Raw genomic sequence first — 22,411 nt, 5'->3', positions numbered from 1 at the left:
GACGGTGGGCACTGGGGAGCGGGGAGCGCTGGCGGCGGCGGCGGTGGAGGGAGAGGGCGTGAGGGCGGTGCTGGCGCGGAGGCCGGGAGAGCAGAGGCCGGAGATTGAGGTAGTACGGCAAGGCCGGCGGCTGGGGTGGGGGCGGGGGAGAGGGCGGTGCTGGAGGCGGGGATGGGGAGAGGGGTGATGGCGGCGGCGGCAGCGGGGAGAGCAGAGGAGGCTGAATGAGGGAGTATGGCGTTGGCGGCGGCGGGGTCGCGGACTGGGGCGAGTGCAGCGCTGGCGGAGGGGGTGGGGAGCGTGGTGATGGCGGCGGCGGCGGCGGCGGCGCAGAAGCGGGGGCTGATCATGAGCAGCGCTGGCGGCGGCGGCGGCGAGGGAGGGTTGCGAGGTCGGCAATGGCGTCGGCGGCGGCGTTGTGTCGGCGGGGGCAGGGGGGAGGGCAGCGCTGGTGGGGGGTGTGGGAAACGCGGTGATGGCGGGGGCTTTGGTGGTGGCGGCGGGGGCCAGGGCAGCGCTGGTGGCGGCGGCGGCGGTGGCGACCGCCGCTGGGCCAAGGGATCCGGATGACGGCCTGCGGGACCGAAGAGGACGAAGAAGAGGGTGTGGGGGGGAGCACTGGCCGACGGGCCTGGTGTGCCGCCGGGGCTGCCAGCTTGTAGTGCCGGGTGGCTGACCGGCCTCTGGCCAGGGGGACCTTCGGCTGGCTGGGCGGCTGCAGAGGGGCAAGGGGCGGCAGGGGTTCGGAGGGAGCCACGCCGGGGCGGCGATGCAAAAGGAGAGGCGAGCAAAAGCCTACAGGTGTTCCCAGGTGGTCTCCCACCCAAGTACTAACCAGGCCCGACCCTGCTTAGCTTCCGAGTTCAGACGAGATCTGGCGCGTTCAGGGCGGTATGGCCTTAGGCGCTGGACCCGGCTCCCGGCGCTCCAAGAGCCTGCTCCCGACCTGCCTCCTGAGCGCGCGCCATGCTGCTGGGCCGCTCGGGTGGCGAGCATGTCTGCCTGAGCGCCTCCCGCCCGCTCCCCGCCTCCTCCGGACGCCGCTGGTGTGGGCGACGGGCTACTCCTGGCACACAGCGAGGCCCCTTCGCGCCCCCCCAGTGGCTCCACGGGCCTCGGTCACTTCCCTGACTGTGACAGATATCTGGGCGCCCGGGCATCCTGGGACTCCCCAGGCCCCGAACGGCTTTTACCCCGGGCCCCTACCCCAACCCCTCTCATCCCCCATCCCAGCCCCACAACCGCACAGCCCCCCTTGCTGCTGGACTGCCCCCACCTCTCAGGGCCACCGAGGGGGGCGCAGGGTCCTCTCAGTCCCCTCCGGCCCTAGGGACGTGCAACCCAGGCCCTGGCCCTGGCCGGCCCCACCCACTGGCCCAAAGCCAGGGAGAGCCACCCGCGCCACCAGGGTGCAGGAGCTCCGGTCTGCAGCCACCCTTCGTCACAAGCCTTCAGTCTGGGCCCTCGCCCCTCGTCAGCACCCGGAGTCCCGCCCGACCTCCGGTCCCTTCAGTGGCTACACGTCACGTCTCCTGACCCGGGGAGGTGAGAGAGGCCAGAGACGGAGCAAGAGAGTGGCGGAGAGAGACAGACGGGGACTGGGGACAGACTCCCAGAGAGCAGTTTGAGGCTCTGGGCCTCGCGTGGAGGGGTGCTGCGTGGGGGCTGCATGGTCATCAGCTGTGACCGCTTGGCCATCAGCTGTTGCCAGTTGGCCATGGGCCCCCGGAGGTGCTGCGTTGGCCAAGCTAGGAAGCGCGGGTGGTGGACTGCAAATTGCAGAGGGGCGCGGATTGCAGTGGGCCGGCTTGGTGGGTCGACGGTCGGTGTGTCGGTGGGTTGGCAGAGAAACGGCCGACCGGTTGGGGATCGGGCGGCTCCGGCCTGCCGTGTCTCCAAGCCAGCCGCCCGTGAGAAATGGTGCTCTCAGCCCCCTATCCGTGGCTCCGTTGGTGTTCCTTCTTGGCCTCACCATATCCTGCGTTCTTGTGCGGGGACGGGGACTAGAGTCCCCGCAGGACAGGGACCGACAGACAGAACGGGAGGAGGCGTAAGAGGGAGCGAGATGGAAATATACACGTATATGTACACGTATGTATCCCGACATACAGAGAGACATGGACAGAGACAGAAAAAGGGGGCTGGCTCGCGGGAGAGAGCTCCTGAGCGAGAGGCAGAGCCCAACAGGCACGTCACAGAGCCAGAGAGACGTGGGGGGGCCGGGGGGGAGGGACGCACAGGCGGGCACATGGACTGGGACAGACTCGCTGAGGCTGTGTTGAAGTGGCAGCCTCTCCACCGGAGTGTGGTCGTGCCCGGGGCTGGGCTCCACTACAGAGGCAGTGCCCGGGTATTGGCAGTCACCCTTGAAGGCCCCGGGCCAGGCCGGAGGGCCAGTGGGCTCCGAGCCCCGCCCAGGGACCCCCCCCAAGGGAGGAGAGTGGCAGCCCACAGGCACCCTGGTTGTGAGGGTTGTGTGCCTGCGTGCCTGCACTTCCCCTTGTGGTGGTCTCTCCTGGAGTCCAAGGGCGTGCGGTGTGTTTGGGTGCTGCTCCCTCTGTCCCCTGGTTTGACCCGGCACTTTGTGCCCTGTGTGTTGGGGCCACCACGAACGGCGGGAAGGGAGGGCTCCTGGCTCTTGTGGGCGATGGGAGGGGGCGTGCGGGGGTGTGGGTAGAGGTGCCTGCCGGCGGAGACACAGGCTTGGATAACTGCTGCAGGCTGACGGCCTGCCTCAGCGAAGAGGACTAAGAAGAGGGTGTGGGGTGGAGCCCTGGCCGACGGGCCTGGTGTGCGGCCGGGGCTGCCAGCTTGTAGTGCCGGGTGGCTGACCGACCTCTGGCCAGGGGGACCTTCGGCTGGCTGGGCGGCTTCAGAGGGGCAAGGGGCGGCAGGGGTTCGGAGGGAGCCACGCCGGGGCGGCGGCGCAAAAGGAGAGGCAAGCAAAAGCCTACAGGTATTCCCAGGTCTCCCATCCAAGTACTAACCAGGCCCCTCCCTGCTTAGCTCCCGAATTCAGAGGAGATCGGGCGCGTTCAGGGTGGTATAGCCGTCGACGCTGGGACCTGGCTCCCCGCGCCCCAAGAGCCTGCTCCCGGACTGCCTCGTGAGCGCGCGCCATGCAGATGCTCCGCTCTGGTGGCGAACATCGACCCGCTGGCCGGCTCCGCCGTCACCGCGTCCCCGTCCAGTCCGGCTCCCCGCCTCCTCCGAATGCCCCTGGCGTGGGCGGCGGGCCACTCCTGGCCCGCAGCGAGGCCACTTCGCGCCACCGGAGGTTCCATGGGACACTGCCATTTCCCTGATGGTGCCAGAAGTCGTGGAACTCTGGCATCCTGGGATTCCCCAGGACCCAGACCGGCATACACCCCGCCCCCCTACCGCCACCAGGTTTACCCCCAACCGCACCCCCAAGACTGGTGGAGGCCTGCACCAGCAGGCAGCCCTGGGCCTGGGAGTTGTGGGAGAACCCCGCGGCGGCGGCGGCGGCGGCGGCGGCGGCGGCGGCGGCGTCCGCGGCGGAGGCAGGGGAGGGTGGCGATGTAGGCAATGGCAACCGCGTGGATGGCTCCAGGGTGGCGATGGCGGCGGCGACAATGGGGGCTTTGACGGTGGGCACTGGGGAGCGGGGAGCGCTGGCGGCTGCGGCGGTGGCGGGAGAGGGCGTGAGGGCGGTGGTGGCGCGGAGGCCGGGAGAGCAGAGGCGGGAGATTGAGGGAGTACGGCAAGGCCGGCGGCTGGGGTGGGGGCGGGGGAGAGGGCGGTGCTGGAGGCGGGGATGGGGAGAGGGGTGATGGCGGCGGCGGCAGCGGGGAGAGCAGAGGAGGCTGAATGAGGGAGTATGGCGTTGGCGGCGGCGGGGTCGCGGACGGGGGCGAGTGCAGCGCTGGCGGAGGGGGTGGGGAGCGTGGTGATGGCGGCGGCGGCGGCGGCGCAGAAGCGGGGGCTGATCATGAGCAGCGCTGGCGGCGGCGGCGGCGAGGGAGGGTTGCGAGGTCGGCAATGGCGTCGGCGGCGGCGTTGTGTCGGCGGGGGCAGGAGGGAGGGCAGCGCTGGCGGGGGGTGTGGGAAACGCGGTGATGGCGGGGGCTTTGGTGGTGGCGGCGGGGGCCAGGGCAGCGCTGGTGGCGGCGGCGGCGGCGGCGGCGGTGGCGACCGCCGCTGGGCCAAGGGATCCGGATGACGGCCTGCGGGACCGAAGAGGACGAAGAAGAGGGTGTGGGGGGGAGCACTGGCCGACGGGCCTGGTGTGCCGCCGGGGCTGCCAGCTTGTAGTGCCGGGTGGCTGACCGGCCTCTGGCCAGGGGGACCTTCGGCTGGCTGGGCGGCTGCAGAGGGGCAAGGGGCGGCAGGGGTTCGGAGGGAGCCACGCCGGGGCGGCGATGCAAAAGGAGAGGCGAGCAAAAGCCTACAGGTGTTCCCAGGTGGTCTCCCACCCAAGTACTAACCAGGCCCGACCCTGCTTAGCTTCCGAGTTCAGACGAGATCTGGCGCGTTCAGGGCGGTATGGCCTTAGGCGCTGGACCCGGCTCCCGGCGCTCCAAGAGCCTGCTCCCGACCTGCCTCCTGAGCGCGCGCCATGCTGCTGGGCCGCTCGGGTGGCGAGCATGTCTGCCTGAGCGCCTCCCGCCCGCTCCCCGCCTCCTCCGGACGCCGCTGGTGTGGGCGACGGGCTACTCCTGGCACACAGCGAGGCCCCTTCGCGCCCCCCCAGTGGCTCCACGGGCCTCGGTCACTTCCCTGACTGTGACAGATATCTGGGCGCCCGGGCATCCTGGGACTCCCCAGGCCCCGAACGGCTTTTACCCCGGGCCCCTACCCCAACCCCTCTCATCCCCCATCCCAGCCCCACAACCGCACAGCCCCCCTTGCTGCTGGACTGCCCCCACCTCTCAGGGCCACCGAGGGGGGCGCAGGGTCCTCTCAGTCCCCTCCGGCCCTAGGGACGTGCAACCCAGGCCCTGGCCCTGGCCGGCCCCACCCACTGGCCCAAAGCCAGGGAGAGCCACCCGCGCCACCAGGGTGCAGGAGCTCCGGTCTGCAGCCACCCTTCGTCACAAGCCTTCAGTCTGGGCCCTCGCCCCTCGTCAGCACCCGGAGTCCCGCCCGACCTCCGGTCCCTTCAGTGGCTACACGTCACGTCTCCTGACCCGGGGAGGTGAGAGAGGCCAGAGACGGAGCAAGAGAGTGGCGGAGAGAGACAGACGGGGACTGGGGACAGACTCCCAGAGAGCAGTTTGAGGCTCTGGGCCTCGCGTGGAGGGGTGCTGCGTGGGGGCTGCATGGTCATCAGCTGTGACCGCTTGGCCATCAGCTGTTGCCAGTTGGCCATGGGCCCCCGGAGGTGCTGCGTTGGCCAAGCTAGGAAGCGCGGGTGGTGGACTGCAAATTGCAGAGGGGCGCGGATTGCAGTGGGCCGGCTTGGTGGGTCGACGGTCGGTGTGTCGGTGGGTTGGCAGAGAAACGGCCGACCGGTTGGGGATCGGGCGGCTCCGGCCTGCCGTGTCTCCAAGCCAGCCGCCCGTGAGAAATGGTGCTCTCAGCCCCCTATCCGTGGCTCCGTTGGTGTTCCTTCTTGGCCTCACCATATCCTGCGTTCTTGTGCGGGGACGGGGACTAGAGTCCCCGCAGGACAGGGACCGACAGACAGAACGGGAGGAGGCGTAAGAGGGAGCGAGATGGAAATATACACGTATATGTACACGTATGTATCCCGACATACAGAGAGACATGGACAGAGACAGAAAAAGGGGGCTGGCTCGCGGGAGAGAGCTCCTGAGCGAGAGGCAGAGCCCAACAGGCACGTCACAGAGCCAGAGAGACGTGGGGGGGCCGGGGGGGAGGGACGCACAGGCGGGCACATGGACTGGGACAGACTCGCTGAGGCTGTGTTGAAGTGGCAGCCTCTCCACCGGAGTGTGGTCGTGCCCGGGGCTGGGCTCCACTACAGAGGCAGTGCCCGGGTATTGGCAGTCACCCTTGAAGGCCCCGGGCCAGGCCGGAGGGCCAGTGGGCTCCGAGCCCCGCCCAGGGACCCCCCCCAAGGGAGGAGAGTGGCAGCCCACAGGCACCCTGGTTGTGAGGGTTGTGTGCCTGCGTGCCTGCACTTCCCCTTGTGGTGGTCTCTCCTGGAGTCCAAGGGCGTGCGGTGTGTTTGGGTGCTGCTCCCTCTGTCCCCTGGTTTGACCCGGCTCTTTGTGCCCTGTGTGTTGGGGCCACCACGAACGGCGGGAAGGGAGGGCTCCTGGCTCTTGTGGGCCATGGGAGGGGGCGTGCGGGGGTGTGGGTAGAGGTGCCTGCCGGCGGAGACACAGGCTTGGATAACTGCTGCAGGCTGACGGCCTGCCTCAGCGAAGAGGACTAAGAAGAGGGTGTGGGGTGGAGCCCTGGCCGACGGGCCTGGTGTGCGGCCGGGGCTGCCAGCTTGTAGTGCCGGGTGGCTGACCGGCCTCTGGCCAGGGGGACCTTCGGCTGGCTGGGCGGCTTCAGAGGGGCAAGGGGCGGCAGGGGTTCGGAGGGAGCCACGCCGGGGCGGCGGCGCAAAAGGAGAGGCGAGCAAAAGCCTACAGGTGTTCCCAGGCGGTCTCCCATCCAAGTACTAACCAGGCCCCTCCCTGCTTAGCTCCCGAATTCAGAGGAGATCGGGCGCGTTCAGGGTGGTATAGCCGTCGACGCTGGGACCTGGCTCCCCGCGCCCCAAGAGCCTGCTCCCGGACTGCCTCGTGAGCGCGCGCCATGCAGATGCTCCGCTCTGGTGGCGAACATCGACCCGCTGGCCGGCTCCGCCGTCACCGCGTCCCCGTCCAGTCCGGCTCCCCGCCTCCTCCGAATGCCCCTGGCGTGGGCGGCGGGCCACTCCTGGCCCGCAGCGAGGCCACTTCGCGCCACTGGAGGTTCCATGGGACACTGCCATTTCCCTGATGGTGCCAGAAGTCGTGGAACTCTGGCATCCTGGGATTCCCCAGGACCCAGACCGGCATACACCCCGCCCCCCTACCGCCACCAGGTTTACCCCCAACCGCACCCCCAAGACTGGTGGAGGCCTGCACCAGCAGGCAGCCCTGGGCCTGGGAGTTGTGGGAGAACCCCGCGGCGGCGGCGGCGGCGGCGGCGGCGGCGGCGTCCGCGGCGGAGGCAGGGGAGGGTGGCGATGTAGGCAATGGCAACCGCGTGGATGGCTCCAGGGCGGCGATGGCGGCGGCGACAATGGGGGCTTTGACGGTGGGCACTGGGGAGCGGGGAGCGCTGGCGGCGGCGGCGGTGGCGGGAGAGGGCGTGAGGGCGGTGCTGGCGCGGAGGCCGGGAGAGCAGAGGCCGGAGATTGAGGTAGTACGGCAAGGCCGGCGGCTGGGGTGGGGGCGGGGGAGAGGGCGGTGCTGGAGGCGGGGATGGGGAGAGGGGTGATGGCGGCGGCGGCAGCGGGGAGAGCAGAGGAGGCTGAATGAGGGAGTATGGCGTTGGCGGCGGCGGGGTCGCGGACTGGGGCGAGTGCAGCGCTGGCGGAGGGGGTGGGGAGCGTGGTGATGGCGGCGGCGGCGGCGGCGGCGCAGAAGCGGGGGCTGATCATGAGCAGCGCTGGCGGCGGCGGCGGCGAGGGAGGGTTGCGAGGTCGGCAATGGCGTCGGCGGCGGCGTTGTGTCGGCGGGGGCAGGGGGGAGGGCAGCGCTGGTGGGGGGTGTGGGAAACGCGGTGATGGCGGGGGCTTTGGTGGTGGCGGCGGGGGCCAGGGCAGCGCTGGTGGCGGCGGCGGCGGCGGCGGCGGCGGTGGCGACCGCCGCTGGGCCAAGGGATCCGGATGACGGCCTGCGGGACCGAAGAGGACGAAGAAGAGGGTGTGGGGGGGAGCACTGGCCGACGGGCCTGGTGTGCCGCCGGGGCTGCCAGCTTGTAGTGCCGGGTGGCTGACCGGCCTCTGGCCAGGGGGACCTTCGGCTGGCTGGGCGGCTGCAGAGGGGCAAGGGGCGGCAGGGGTTCGGAGGGAGCCACGCCGGGGCGGCGATGCAAAAGGAGAGGCGAGCAAAAGCCTACAGGTGTTCCCAGGTGGTCTCCCACCCAAGTACTAACCAGGCCCGACCCTGCTTAGCTTCCGAGTTCAGACGAGATCTGGCGCGTTCAGGGCGGTATGGCCTTAGGCGCTGGACCCGGCTCCCGGCGCTCCAAGAGCCTGCTCCCGACCTGCCTCCTGAGCGCGCGCCATGCTGCTGGGCCGCTCGGGTGGCGAGCATGTCTGCCTGAGCGCCTCCCGCCCGCTCCCCGCCTCCTCCGGACGCCGCTGGTGTGGGCGACGGGCTACTCCTGGCACACAGCGAGGCCCCTTCGCGCCCCCCCAGTGGCTCCACGGGCCTCGGTCACTTCCCTGACTGTGACAGATATCTGGGCGCCCGGGCATCCTGGGACTCCCCAGGCCCCGAACGGCTTTTACCCCGGGCCCCTACCCCAACCCCTCTCATCCCCCATCCCAGCCCCACAACCGCACAGCCCCCCTTGCTGCTGGACTGCCCCCACCTCTCAGGGCCACCGAGGGGGGCGCAGGGTCCTCTCAGTCCCCTCCGGCCCTAGGGACGTGCAACCCAGGCCCTGGCCCTGGCCGGCCCCACCCACTGGCCCAAAGCCAGGGAGAGCCACCCGCGCCACCAGGGTGCAGGAGCTCCGGTCTGCAGCCACCCTTCGTCACAAGCCTTCAGTCTGGGCCCTCGCCCCTCGTCAGCACCCGGAGTCCCGCCCGACCTCCGGTCCCTTCAGTGGCTACACGTCACGTCTCCTGACCCGGGGAGGTGAGAGAGGCCAGAGACGGAGCAAGAGAGTGGCGGAGAGAGACAGACGGGGACTGGGGACAGACTCCCAGAGAGCAGTTTGAGGCTCTGGGCCTCGCGTGGAGGGGTGCTGCGTGGGGGCTGCATGGTCATCAGCTGTGACCGCTTGGCCATCAGCTGTTGCCAGTTGGCCATGGGCCCCCGGAGGTGCTGCGTTGGCCAAGCTAGGAAGCGCGGGTGGTGGACTGCAAATTGCAGAGGGGCGCGGATTGCAGTGGGCCGGCTTGGTGGGTCGACGGTCGGTGTGTCGGTGGGTTGGCAGAGAAACGGCCGACCGGTTGGGGATCGGGCGGCTCCGGCCTGCCGTGTCTCCAAGCCAGCCGCCCGTGAGAAATGGTGCTCTCAGCCCCCTATCCGTGGCTCCGTTGGTGTTCCTTCTTGGCCTCACCATATCCTGCGTTCTTGTGCGGGGACGGGGACTAGAGTCCCCGCAGGACAGGGACCGACAGACAGAACGGGAGGAGGCGTAAGAGGGAGCGAGATGGAAATATACACGTATATGTACACGTATGTATCCCGACATACAGAGAGACATGGACAGAGACAGAAAAAGGGGGCTGGCTCGCGGGAGAGAGCTCCTGAGCGAGAGGCAGAGCCCAACAGGCACGTCACAGAGCCAGAGAGACGTGGGGGGGCCGGGGGGGAGGGACGCACAGGCGGGCACATGGACTGGGACAGACTCGCTGAGGCTGTGTTGAAGTGGCAGCCTCTCCACCGGAGTGTGGTCGTGCCCGGGGCTGGGCTCCACTACAGAGGCAGTGCCCGGGTATTGGCAGTCACCCTTGAAGGCCCCGGGCCAGGCCGGAGGGCCAGTGGGCTCCGAGCCCCGCCCAGGGACCCCCCCCAAGGGAGGAGAGTGGCAGCCCACAGGCACCCTGGTTGTGAGGGTTGTGTGCCTGCGTGCCTGCACTTCCCCTTGTGGTGGTCTCTCCTGGAGTCCAAGGGCGTGCGGTGTGTTTGGGTGCTGCTCCCTCTGTCCCCTGGTTTGACCCGGCTCTTTGTGCCCTGTGTGTTGGGGCCACCACGAACGGCGGGAAGGGAGGGCTCCTGGCTCTTGTGGGCCATGGGAGGGGGCGTGCGGGGGTGTGGGTAGAGGTGCCTGCCGGCGGAGACACAGGCTTGGATAACTGCTGCAGGCTGACGGCCTGCCTCAGCGAAGAGGACTAAGAAGAGGGTGTGGGGTGGAGCCCTGGCCGACGGGCCTGGTGTGCGGCCGGGGCTGCCAGCTTGTAGTGCCGGGTGGCTGACCGGCCTCTGGCCAGGGGGACCTTCGGCTGGCTGGGCGGCTTCAGAGGGGCAAGGGGCGGCAGGGGTTCGGAGGGAGCCACGCCGGGGCGGCGGCGCAAAAGGAGAGGCAAGCAAAAGCCTACAGGTATTCCCAGGCGGTCTCCCATCCAAGTACTAACCAGGCCCCTCCCTGCTTAGCTCCCGAATTCAGAGGAGATCGGGCGCGTTCAGGGTGGTATAGCCGTCGACGCTGGGACCTGGCTCCCCGCGCCCCAAGAGCCTGCTCCCGGACTGCCTCGTGAGCGCGCGCCATGCAGATGCTCCGCTCTGGTGGCGAACATCGACCCGCTGGCCGGCTCCGCCGTCACCGCGTCCCCATCCAGTCCGGCTCCCCGCCTCCTCCGAATGCCCCTGGCGTGGGCGGCGGGCCACTCCTGGCCCGCAGCGAGGCCACTTCGCGCCACCGGAGGTTCCATGGGACACTGCCATTTCCCTGATGGTGCCAGAAATCGTGGAACTCTGGCATCCTGGGATTCCCCAGGACCCAGACCGGCATACACCCCGCCCCCCTTCCGCCACCAGGTTTACCCCCAACCGCACCCCCAAGACTGGTGGAGGCCTGCACCAGCAGGCAGCCCTGGGCCTGGGAGTTGTGGGAGAACCCCGCGGCGGCGGCGGCGGCGGCGGCGGCGGCGGCGGCGGCGGCGTCCGCGGCGGAGGCAGGGGAGGGTGGCGATGTAGGCAATGGCAACCGCGTGGATGGCTCCAGGGCGGCGATGGCGGCGGCGACAATGGGGGCTTTGACGGTGGGCACTGGGGAGCGGGGAGCGCTGGCGGCGGCGGCGGTGGCGGGAGAGGGCGTGAGGGCGGTGGTGGCGCGGAGGCCGGGAGAGCAGAGGCGGGAGATTGAGGGAGTACGGCAAGGCCGGCGGCTGGGGTGGGGGCGGGGGAGAGGGCGGTGCTGGAGGCGGGGATGGGGAGAGGGGTGATGGCGGCGGCGGCAGCGGGGAGAGCAGAGGAGGCTGAATGAGGGAGTATGGCGTTGGCGGCGGCGGGGTCGCGGACGGGGGCGAGTGCAGCGCTGGCGGAGGGGGTGGGGAGCGTGGTGATGGCGGCGGCGGCGGCGGCGGCGGCGGCGCAGAAGCGGGGGCTGATCATGAGCAGCGCTGGCGGCGGCGGCGGCGAGGGAGGGTTGCGAGGTCGGCAATGGCGTCGGCGGCGGCGTTGTGTCGGCGGGGGCAGGAGGGAGGGCAGCGCTGGCGGGGGGTGTGGGAAACGCGGTGATGGCGGGGGCTTTGGTGGTGGCGGCGGGGGCCAGGGCAGCGCTGGTGGCGGCGGCGGCGGCGGCGGCGGTGGCGACCGCCGCTGGGCCAAGGGATCCGGATGATGGCCTGCGGGACCCAAGAGGACGAAGAAGAGTGTGTGGGGGGGGGAGCACTGGCCGACGGGCCTGGTGTGCCGCCGGGGCTGCCAGCTTGTAGTGCCGGGTGGCTGACCGGCCTCTGGCCAGGGGGACCTTCGGCTGGCTGGGCGGCTGCAGAGGGGCAAGGGGCGGCAGGGGTTCGGAGGGAGCCACGCCGGGGCGGCGATGCAAAAGGAGAGGCGAGCAAAAGCCTACAGGTGTTCCCAGGTGGTCTCCCACCCAAGTACTAACCAGGCCCGACCCTGCTTAGCTTCCGAGTTCAGACGAGATCTGGCGCGTTCAGGGCGGTATGGCCTTAGGCGCTGGACCCGGCTCCCGGCGCTCCAAGAGCCTGCTCCCGACCTGCCTCCTGAGCGCGCGCCATGCTGCTGGGCCGCTCGGGTGGCGAGCATGTCTGCCTGAGCGCCTCCCGCCCGCTCCCCGCCTCCTCCGGACGCCGCTGGTGTGGGCGACGGGCTACTCCTGGCACACAGCGAGGCCCCTTCGCGCCCCCCCAGTGGCTCCACGGGCCTCGGTCACTTCCCTGACTGTGACAGATATCTGGGCGCCCGGGCATCCTGGGACTCCCCAGGCCCCGAACGGCTTTTACCCCGGGCCCCTACCCCAACCCCTCTCATCCCCCATCCCAGCCCCACAACCGCACAGCCCCCCTTGCTGCTGGACTGCCCCCACCTCTCAGGGCCACCGAGGGGGGCGCAGGGTCCTCTCAGTCCCCTCCGGCCCTAGGGACGTGCAACCCAGGCCCTGGCCCTGGCCGGCCCCACCCACTGGCCCAAAGCCAGGGAGAGCCACCCGCGCCACCAGGGTGCAGGAGCTCCGGTCTGCAGCCACCCTTCGTCACAAGCCTTCAGTCTGGGCCCTCGCCCCTCGTCAGCACCCGGAGTCCCGCCCGACCTCCGGTCCCTTCAGTGGCTACACGTCACGTCTCCTGACCCGGGGAGGTGAGAGAGGCCAGAGACGGAGCAAGAGAGTGGCGGAGAGAGACAGACGGGGACTGGGGACAGACTCCCAGAGAGCAGTTTGAGGCTCTGGGCCTCGCGTGGAGGGGTGCTGCGTGGGGGCTGCATGGTCATCAGCTGTGACCGCTTGGCCATCAGCTGTTGCCAGTTGGCCATGGGCCCCCGGAGGTGCTGCGTTGGCCAAGCTAGGAAGCGCGGGTGGTGGACTGCAAATTGCAGAGGGGCGCGGATTGCAGTGGGCCGGCTTGGTGGGTCGACGGTCGGTGTGTCGGTGGGTTGGCAGAGAAACGGCCGACCGGTTGGGGATCGGGCGGCTCCGGCCTGCCGTGTCTCCAAGCCAGCCGCCCGTGAGAAATGGTGCTCTCAGCCCCCTATCCGTGGCTCCGTTGGTGTTCCTTCTTGGCCTCACCATATCCTGCGTTCTTGTGCGGGGACGGGGACTAGAGTCCCCGCAGGACAGGGACCGACAGACAGAACGGGAGGAGGCGTAAGAGGGAGCGAGATGGAAATATACACGTATATGTACACGTATGTATCCCGACATACAGAGAGACATGGACAGAGACAGAAAAAGGGGGCTGGCTCGCGGGAGAGAGCTCCTGAGCGAGAGGCAGAGCCCAACAGGCACGTCACAGAGCCAGAGAGACGTGGGGGGGCCGGGGGGGAGGGACGCACAGGCGGGCACATGGACTGGGACAGACTCGCTGAGGCTGTGTTGAAGTGGCAGCCTCTCCACCGGAGTGTGGTCGTGCCCGGGGCTGGGCTCCACTACAGAGGCAGTGCCCGGGTATTGGCAGTCACCCTTGAAGGCCCCGGGCCAGGCCGGAGGGCCAGTGGGCTCCGAGCCCCGCCCAGGGACCCCCCCCAAGGGAGGAGAGTGGCAGCCCACAGGCACCCTGGTTGTGAGGGTTGTGTGCCTGCGTGCCTGCACTTCCCCTTGTGGTGGTCTCTCCTGGAGTCCAAGGGCGTGCGGTGTGTTTGGGTGCTGCTCCCTCTGTCCCCTGGTTTGACCCGGCTCTTTGTGCCCTGTGTGTTGGGGCCACCACGAACGGCGGGAAGGGAGGGCTCCTGGCTCTTGTGGGCGATGGGAGGGGGCGTGCGGGGGTGTGGGTAGAGGTGCCTGCCGGCGGAGACACAGGCTTGGATAACTGCTGCAGGCTGACGGCCTGCCTCAGCGAAGAGGACTAAGAAGAGGGTGTGGGGTGGAGCCCTGGCCGACGGGCCTGGTGTGCGGCCGGGGCTGCCAGCTTGTAGTGCCGGGTGGCTGACCGGCCTCTGGCCAGGGGGACCTTCGGCTGGCTGGGCGGCTTCAGAGGGGCAAGGGGCGGCAGGGGTTCGGAGGGAGCCACGCCGGGGCGGCGGCGCAAAAGGAGAGGCAAGCAAAAGCCTACAGGTATTCCCAGGCGGTCTCCCATCCAAGTACTAACCAGGCCCCTCCCTGCTTAGCTCCCGAATTCAGAGGAGATCGGGCGCGTTCAGGGTGGTATAGCCGTCGACGCTGGGACCTGGCTCCCCGCGCCCCAAGAGCCTGCTCCCGGACTGCCTCGTGAGCGCGCGCCATGCAGATGCTCCGCTCTGGTGGCGAACATCGACCCGCTGGCCGGCTCCGCCGTCACCGCGTCCCCGTCCAGTCCGGCTCCCCGCCTCCTCCGAATGCCCCTGGCGTGGGCGGCGGGCCACTCCTGGCCCGCAGCGAGGCCACTTCGCGCCACCGGAGGTTCCATGGGACACTGCCATTTCCCTGATGGTGCCAGAAGTCGTGGAACTCTGGCATCCTGGGATTCCCCAGGACCCAGACCGGCATACACCCCGCCCCCCTACCGCCACCAGGTTTACCCCCAACCGCACCCCCAAGACTGGTGGAGGCCTGCACCAGCAGGCAGCCCTGGGCCTGGGAGTTGTGGGAGAACCCCGCGGCGGCGGCGGCGGCGGCGGCGGCGGCGGCGGCGGCGGCGGCGGCGGCGTCCGCGGCGGAGGCAGGGGAGGGTGGCGATGTAGGCAATGGCAACCGCGTGGATGGCTCCAGGGCGGCGATGGCGGCGGCGACAATGGGGGCTTTGACGGTGGGCACTGGGGAGCGGGGAGCGCTGGCGGCGGCGGCGGTGGCGGGAGAGGGCGTGAGGGCGGTGCTGGCGCGGAGGCCGGGAGAGCAGAGGCCGGAGATTGAGGTAGTACGGCAAGGCCGGCGGCTGGGGTGGGGGCGGGGGAGAGGGCGGTGCTGGAGGCGGGGATGGGGAGAGGGGTGATGGCGGCGGCGGCAGCGGGGAGAGCAGAGGAGGCTGAATGAGGGAGTATGGCGTTGGCGGCGGCGGGGTCGCGGACTGGGGCGAGTGCAGCGCTGGCGGAGGGGGTGGGGAGCGTGGTGATGGCGGCGGCGGCGGCGGCGGCGCAGAAGCGGGGGCTGATCATGAGCAGCGCTGGCGGCGGCGGCGGCGAGGGAGGGTTGCGAGGTCGGCAATGGCGTCGGCGGCGGCGTTGTGTCGGCGGGGGCAGGGGGGAGGGCAGCGCTGGTGGGGGGTGTGGGAAACGCGGTGATGGCGGGGGCTTTGGTGGTGGCGGCGGGGGCCAGGGCAGCGCTGGTGGCGGCGGCGGCGGTGGCGACCGCCGCTGGGCCAAGGGATCCGGATGACGGCCTGCGGGACCGAAGAGGACGAAGAAGAGGGTGTGGGGGGGAGCACTGGCCGACGGGCCTGGTGTGCCGCCGGGGCTGCCAGCTTGTAGTGCCGGGTGGCTGACCGGCCTCTGGCCAGGGGGACCTTCGGCTGGCTGGGCGGCTGCAGAGGGGCAAGGGGCGGCAGGGGTTCGGAGGGAGCCACGCCGGGGCGGCGATGCAAAAGGAGAGGCGAGCAAAAGCCTACAGGTGTTCCCAGGTGGTCTCCCACCCAAGTACTAACCAGGCCCGACCCTGCTTAGCTTCCGAGTTCAGACGAGATCTGGCGCGTTCAGGGCGGTATGGCCTTAGGCGCTGGACCCGGCTCCCGGCGCTCCAAGAGCCTGCTCCCGACCTGCCTCCTGAGCGCGCGCCATGCTGCTGGGCCGCTCGGGTGGCGAGCATGTCTGCCTGAGCGCCTCCCGCCCGCTCCCCGCCTCCTCCGGACGCCGCTGGTGTGGGCGACGGGCTACTCCTGGCACACAGCGAGGCCCCTTCGCGCCCCCCCAGTGGCTCCACGGGCCTCGGTCACTTCCCTGACTGTGACAGATATCTGGGCGCCCGGGCATCCTGGGACTCCCCAGGCCCCGAACGGCTTTTACCCCGGGCCCCTACCCCAACCCCTCTCATCCCCCATCCCAGCCCCACAACCGCACAGCCCCCCTTGCTGCTGGACTGCCCCCACCTCTCAGGGCCACCGAGGGGGGCGCAGGGTCCTCTCAGTCCCCTCCGGCCCTAGGGACGTGCAACCCAGGCCCTGGCCCTGGCCGGCCCCACCCACTGGCCCAAAGCCAGGGAGAGCCACCCGCGCCACCAGGGTGCAGGAGCTCCGGTCTGCAGCCACCCTTCGTCACAAGCCTTCAGTCTGGGCCCTCGCCCCTCGTCAGCACCCGGAGTCCCGCCCGACCTCCGGTCCCTTCAGTGGCTACACGTCACGTCTCCTGACCCGGGGAGGTGAGAGAGGCCAGAGACGGAGCAAGAGAGTGGCGGAGAGAGACAGACGGGGACTGGGGACAGACTCCCAGAGAGCAGTTTGAGGCTCTGGGCCTCGCGTGGAGGGGTGCTGCGTGGGGGCTGCATGGTCATCAGCTGTGACCGCTTGGCCATCAGCTGTTGCCAGTTGGCCATGGGCCCCCGGAGGTGCTGCGTTGGCCAAGCTAGGAAGCGCGGGTGGTGGACTGCAAATTGCAGAGGGGCGCGGATTGCAGTGGGCCGGCTTGGTGGGTCGACGGTCGGTGTGTCGGTGGGTTGGCAGAGAAACGGCCGACCGGTTGGGGATCGGGCGGCTCCGGCCTGCCGTGTCTCCAAGCCAGCCGCCCGTGAGAAATGGTGCTCTCAGCCCCCTATCCGTGGCTCCGTTGGTGTTCCTTCTTGGCCTCACCATATCCTGCGTTCTTGTGCGGGGACGGGGACTAGAGTCCCCGCAGGACAGGGACCGACAGACAGAACGGGAGGAGGCGTAAGAGGGAGCGAGATGGAAATATACACGTATATGTACACGTATGTATCCCGACATACAGAGAGACATGGACAGAGACAGAAAAAGGGGGCTGGCTCGCGGGAGAGAGCTCCTGAGCGAGAGGCAGAGCCCAACAGGCACGTCACAGAGCCAGAGAGACGTGGGGGGGCCGGGGGGGAGGGACGCACAGGCGGGCACATGGACTGGGACAGACTCGCTGAGGCTGTGTTGAAGTGGCAGCCTCTCCACCGGAGTGTGGTCGTGCCCGGGGCTGGGCTCCACTACAGAGGCAGTGCCCGGGTATTGGCAGTCACCCTTGAAGGCCCCGGGCCAGGCCGGAGGGCCAGTGGGCTCCGAGCCCCGCCCAGGGACCCCCCCCAAGGGAGGAGAGTGGCAGCCCACAGGCACCCTGGTTGTGAGGGTTGTGTGCCTGCGTGCCTGCACTTCCCCTTGTGGTGGTCTCTCCTGGAGTCCAAGGGCGTGCGGTGTGTTTGGGTGCTGCTCCCTCTGTCCCCTGGTTTGACCCGGCACTTTGTGCCCTGTGTGTTGGGGCCACCACGAACGGCGGGAAGGGAGGGCTCCTGGCTCTTGTGGGCGATGGGAGGGGGCGTGCGGGGGTGTGGGTAGAGGTGCCTGCCGGCGGAGACACAGGCTTGGATAACTGCTGCAGGCTGACGGCCTGCCTCAGCGAAGAGGACTAAGAAGAGGGTGTGGGGTGGAGCCCTGGCCGACGGGCCTGGTGTGCGGCCGGGGCTGCCAGCTTGTAGTGCCGGGTGGCTGACCGGCCTCTGGCCAGGGGGACCTTCGGCTGGCTGGGCGGCTTCAGAGGGGCAAGGGGCGGCAGGGGTTCGGAGGGAGCCACGCCGGGGCGGCGGCGCAAAAGGAGAGGCAAGCAAAAGCCTACAGGTATTCCCAGGCGGTCTCCCATCCAAGTACTAACCAGGCCCCTCCCTGCTTAGCTCCCGAATTCAGAGGAGATCGGGCGCGTTCAGGGTGGTATAGCCGTCGACGCTGGGACCTGGCTCCCCGCGCCCCAAGAGCCTGCTCCCGGACTGCCTCGTGAGCGCGCGCCATGCAGATGCTCCGCTCTGGTGGCGAACATCGACCCGCTGGCCGGCTCCGCCGTCACCGCGTCCCCGTCCAGTCCGGCTCCCCGCCTCCTCCGAATGCCCCTGGCGTGGGCGGCGGGCCACTCCTGGCCCGCAGCGAGGCCACTTCGCGCCACCGGAGGTTCCATGGGACACTGCCATTTCCCTGATGGTGCCAGAAGTCGTGGAACTCTGGCATCCTGGGATTCCCCAGGACCCAGACCGGCATACACCCCGCCCCCCTACCGCCACCAGGTTTACCCCCAACCGCACCCCCAAGACTGGTGGAGGCCTGCACCAGCAGGCAGCCCTGGGCCTGGGAGTTGTGGGAGAACCCCGCGGCGGCGGCGGCGGCGGCGGCGGCGTCCGCGGCGGAGGCAGGGGAGGGTGGCGATGTAGGCAATGGCAACCGCGTGGATGGCTCCAGGGCGGCGATGGCGGCGGCGACAATGGGGGCTTTGACGGTGGGCACTGGGGAGCGGGGAGCGCTGGCGGCGGCGGCGGTGGCGGGAGAGGGCGTGAGGGCGGTGCTGGCGCGGAGGCCGGGAGAGCAGAGGCCGGAGATTGAGGTAGTACGGCAAGGCCGGCGGCTGGGGTGGGGGCGGGGGAGAGGGCGGTGCTGGAGGCGGGGATGGGGAGAGGGGTGATGGCGGCGGCGGCAGCGGGGAGAGCAGAGGAGGCTGAATGAGGGAGTATGGCGTTGGCGGCGGCGGGGTCGCGGACTGGGGCGAGTGCAGCGCTGGCGGAGGGGGTGGGGAGCGTGGTGATGGCGGCGGCGGCGGCGGCGGCGCAGAAGCGGGGGCTGATCATGAGCAGCGCTGGCGGCGGCGGCGGCGAGGGAGGGTTGCGAGGTCGGCAATGGCGTCGGCGGCGGCGTTGTGTCGGCGGGGGCAGGGGGGAGGGCAGCGCTGGTGGGGGGTGTGGGAAACGCGGTGATGGCGGGGGCTTTGGTGGTGGCGGCGGGGGCCAGGGCAGCGCTGGTGGCGGCGGCGGCGGCGGCGGCGGCGGTGGCGACCGCCGCTGGGCCAAGGGATCCGGATGACGGCCTGCGGGACCGAAGAGGACGAAGAAGAGGGTGTGGGGGGGAGCACTGGCCGACGGGCCTGGTGTGCCGCCGGGGCTGCCAGCTTGTAGTGCCGGGTGGCTGACCGGCCTCTGGCCAGGGGGACCTTCGGCTGGCTGGGCGGCTGCAGAGGGGCAAGGGGCGGCAGGGGTTCGGAGGGAGCCACGCCGGGGCGGCGATGCAAAAGGAGAGGCGAGCAAAAGCCTACAGGTGTTCCCAGGTGGTCTCCCACCCAAGTACTAACCAGGCCCGACCCTGCTTAGCTTCCGAGTTCAGACGAGATCTGGCGCGTTCAGGGCGGTATGGCCTTAGGCGCTGGACCCGGCTCCCGGCGCTCCAAGAGCCTGCTCCCGACCTGCCTCCTGAGCGCGCGCCATGCTGCTGGGCCGCTCGGGTGGCGAGCATGTCTGCCTGAGCGCCTCCCGCCCGCTCCCCGCCTCCTCCGGACGCCGCTGGTGTGGGCGACGGGCTACTCCTGGCACACAGCGAGGCCCCTTCGCGCCCCCCCAGTGGCTCCACGGGCCTCGGTCACTTCCCTGACTGTGACAGATATCTGGGCGCCCGGGCATCCTGGGACTCCCCAGGCCCCGAACGGCTTTTACCCCGGGCCCCTACCCCAACCCCTCTCATCCCCCATCCCAGCCCCACAACCGCACAGCCCCCCTTGCTGCTGGACTGCCCCCACCTCTCAGGGCCACCGAGGGGGGCGCAGGGTCCTCTCAGTCCCCTCCGGCCCTAGGGACGTGCAACCCAGGCCCTGGCCCTGGCCGGCCCCACCCACTGGCCCAAAGCCAGGGAGAGCCACCCGCGCCACCAGGGTGCAGGAGCTCCGGTCTGCAGCCACCCTTCGTCACAAGCCTTCAGTCTGGGCCCTCGCCCCTCGTCAGCACCCGGAGTCCCGCCCGACCTCCGGTCCCTTCAGTGGCTACACGTCACGTCTCCTGACCCGGGGAGGTGAGAGAGGCCAGAGACGGAGCAAGAGAGTGGCGGAGAGAGACAGACGGGGACTGGGGACAGACTCCCAGAGAGCAGTTTGAGGCTCTGGGCCTCGCGTGGAGGGGTGCTGCGTGGGGGCTGCATGGTCATCAGCTGTGACCGCTTGGCCATCAGCTGTTGCCAGTTGGCCATGGGCCCCCGGAGGTGCTGCGTTGGCCAAGCTAGGAAGCGCGGGTGGTGGACTGCAAATTGCAGAGGGGCGCGGATTGCAGTGGGCCGGCTTGGTGGGTCGACGGTCGGTGTGTCGGTGGGTTGGCAGAGAAACGGCCGACCGGTTGGGGATCGGGCGGCTCCGGCCTGCCGTGTCTCCAAGCCAGCCGCCCGTGAGAAATGGTGCTCTCAGCCCCCTATCCGTGGCTCCGTTGGTGTTCCTTCTTGGCCTCACCATATCCTGCGTTCTTGTGCGGGGACGGGGACTAGAGTCCCCGCAGGACAGGGACCGACAGACAGAACGGGAGGAGGCGTAAGAGGGAGCGAGATGGAAATATACACGTATATGTACACGTATGTATCCCGACATACAGAGAGACATAGACAGAGACAGAAAAAGGGGGCTGGCTCGCGGGAGAGAGCTCCTGAGCGAGAGGCAGAGCCCAACAGGCACGTCACAGAGCCAGAGAGACGTGGGGGGGCCGGGGGGGAGGGACGCACAGGCGGGCACATGGACTGGGACAGACTCGCTGAGGCTGTGTTGAAGTGGCAGCCTCTCCACCGGAGTGTGGTCGTGCCCGGGGCTGGGCTCCACTACAGAGGCAGTGCCCGGGTATTGGCAGTCACCCTTGAAGGCCCCGGGCCAGGCCGGAGGGCCAGTGGGCTCCGAGCCCCGCCCAGGGACCCCCCCCAAGGGAGGAGAGTGGCAGCCCACAGGCACCCTGGTTGTGAGGGTTGTGTGCCTGCGTGCCTGCACTTCCCCTTGTGGTGGTCTCTCCTGGAGTCCAAGGGCGTGCGGTGTGTTTGGGTGCTGCTCCCTCTGTCCCCTGGTTTGACCCGGCTCTTTGTGCCCTGTGTGTTGGGGCCACCACGAACGGCGGGAAGGGAGGGCTCCTGGCTCTTGTGGGCGATGGGAGGGGGCGTGCGGGGGTGTGGGTAGAGGTGCCTGCCGGCGGAGACACAGGCTTGGATAACTGCTGCAGGCTGACGGCCTGCCTCAGCGAAGAGGACTAAGAAGAGGGTGTGGGGTGGAGCCCTGGCCGACGGGCCTGGTGTGCGGCCGGGGCTGCCAGCTTGTAGTGCCGGGTGGCTGACCGGCCTCTGGCCAGGGGGACCTTCGGCTGGCTGGGCGGCTTCAGAGGGGCAAGGGGCGGCAGGGGTTCGGAGGGAGCCACGCCGGGGCGGCGGCGCAAAAGGAGAGGCAAGCAAAAGCCTACAGGTATTCCCAGGCGGTCTCCCATCCAAGTACTAACCAGGCCCCTCCCTGCTTAGCTCCCGAATTCAGAGGAGATCGGGCGCGTTCAGGGTGGTATAGCCGTCGACGCTGGGACCTGGCTCCCCGCGCCCCAAGAGCCTGCTCCCGGACTGCCTCGTGAGCGCGCGCCATGCAGATGCTCCGCTCTGGTGGCGAACATCGACCCGCTGGCCGGCTCCGCCGTCACCGCGTCCCCGTCCAGTCCGGCTCCCCGCCTCCTCCGAATGCCCCTGGCGTGGGCGGCGGGCCACTCCTGGCCCGCAGCGAGGCCACTTCGCGCCACCGGAGGTTCCATGGGACACTGCCATTTCCCTGATGGTGCCAGAAGTCGTGGAACTCTGGCATCCTGGGATTCCCCAGGACCCAGACCGGCATACACCCCGCCCCCCTACCGCCACCAGGTTTACCCCCAACCGCACCCCCAAGACTGGTGGAGGCCTGCACCAGCAGGCAGCCCTGGGCCTGGGAGTTGTGGGAGAACCCCGCGGCGGCGGCGGCGGCGGCGGCGTCCGCGGCGGAGGCAGGGGAGGGTGGCGATGTAGGCAATGGCAACCGCGTGGATGGCTCCAGGGCGGCGATGGCGGCGGCGACAATGGGGGCTTTGACGGTGGGCACTGGGGAGCGGGGAGCGCTGGCGGCGGCGGCGGTGGCGGGAGAGGGCGTGAGGGCGGTGCTGGCGCGGAGGCCGGGAGAGCAGAGGCCGGAGATTGAGGTAGTACGGCAAGGCCGGCGGCTGGGGTGGGGGCGGGGGAGAGGGCGGTGCTGGAGGCGGGGATGGGGAGAGGGGTGATGGCGGCGGCGGCAGCGGGGAGAGCAGAGGAGGCTGAATGAGGGAGTATGGCGTTGGCGGCGGCGGGGTCGCGGACTGGGGCGAGTGCAGCGCTGGCGGAGGGGGTGGGGAGCGTGGTGATGGCGGCGGCGGCGGCGGCGGCGCAGAAGCGGGGGCTGATCATGAGCAGCGCTGGCGGCGGCGGCGGCGAGGGAGGGTTGCGAGGTCGGCAATGGCGTCGGCGGCGGCGTTGTGTCGGCGGGGGCAGGGGGGAGGGCAGCGCTGGTGGGGGGTGTGGGAAACGCGGTGATGGCGGGGGCTTTGGTGGTGGCGGCGGGGGCCAGGGCAGCGCTGGTGGCGGCGGCGGCGGTGGCGACCGCCGCTGGGCCAAGGGATCCGGATGACGGCCTGCGGGACCGAAGAGGACGAAGAAGAGGGTGTGGGGGGGAGCACTGGCCGACGGGCCTGGTGTGCCGCCGGGGCTGCCAGCTTGTAGTGCCGGGTGGCTGACCGGCCTCTGGCCAGGGGGACCTTCGGCTGGCTGGGCGGCTGCAGAGGG

The 22,411-nt window shown here is 70.1% G+C and overlaps 11 pseudogenes; all 11 read right to left on the bottom strand.

Annotated features, from left to right (window-relative positions):
• Nucleotides 1-785: 785 nt before the first annotated feature.
• Nucleotides 786-905, bottom strand: LOC148758068 (5S ribosomal RNA; annotated as a pseudogene).
• A 3,493-nt stretch (nt 906-4,398) lies between these two features.
• LOC148758067 (5S ribosomal RNA) lies at nt 4,399-4,518 on the bottom strand (annotated as a pseudogene).
• Nucleotides 4,519-6,553: 2,035 nt separating this feature from the next.
• LOC148758066 (5S ribosomal RNA) lies at nt 6,554-6,673 on the bottom strand (annotated as a pseudogene).
• A 1,341-nt stretch (nt 6,674-8,014) lies between these two features.
• Nucleotides 8,015-8,134, bottom strand: LOC148758065 (5S ribosomal RNA; annotated as a pseudogene).
• A 2,035-nt stretch (nt 8,135-10,169) lies between these two features.
• Nucleotides 10,170-10,289, bottom strand: LOC148758064 (5S ribosomal RNA; annotated as a pseudogene).
• Nucleotides 10,290-11,644: 1,355 nt separating this feature from the next.
• Nucleotides 11,645-11,764, bottom strand: LOC148758063 (5S ribosomal RNA; annotated as a pseudogene).
• A 2,035-nt stretch (nt 11,765-13,799) lies between these two features.
• On the bottom strand, nt 13,800-13,919 carry LOC148758062 (5S ribosomal RNA; annotated as a pseudogene).
• A 1,347-nt stretch (nt 13,920-15,266) lies between these two features.
• On the bottom strand, nt 15,267-15,386 carry LOC148758061 (5S ribosomal RNA; annotated as a pseudogene).
• A 2,035-nt stretch (nt 15,387-17,421) lies between these two features.
• LOC148758060 (5S ribosomal RNA) lies at nt 17,422-17,541 on the bottom strand (annotated as a pseudogene).
• Nucleotides 17,542-18,876: 1,335 nt separating this feature from the next.
• LOC148758059 (5S ribosomal RNA) lies at nt 18,877-18,996 on the bottom strand (annotated as a pseudogene).
• Nucleotides 18,997-21,031: 2,035 nt separating this feature from the next.
• Nucleotides 21,032-21,151, bottom strand: LOC148758058 (5S ribosomal RNA; annotated as a pseudogene).
• Nucleotides 21,152-22,411: the final 1,260 nt, after the last annotated feature.

Source organism: Rhinolophus sinicus, chromosome 6, assembly GCF_057876585.1.
Source record: "Rhinolophus sinicus isolate RSI-liver-muscle chromosome 6, RSI-T2T, whole genome shotgun sequence".
NCBI classification, from domain to species: Eukaryota; Metazoa; Chordata; class Mammalia; order Chiroptera; family Rhinolophidae; genus Rhinolophus; species Rhinolophus sinicus.
Note: the sequence above shows the minus strand (reverse complement) of the source record. Positions and strands in the feature narration are given on the sequence as shown.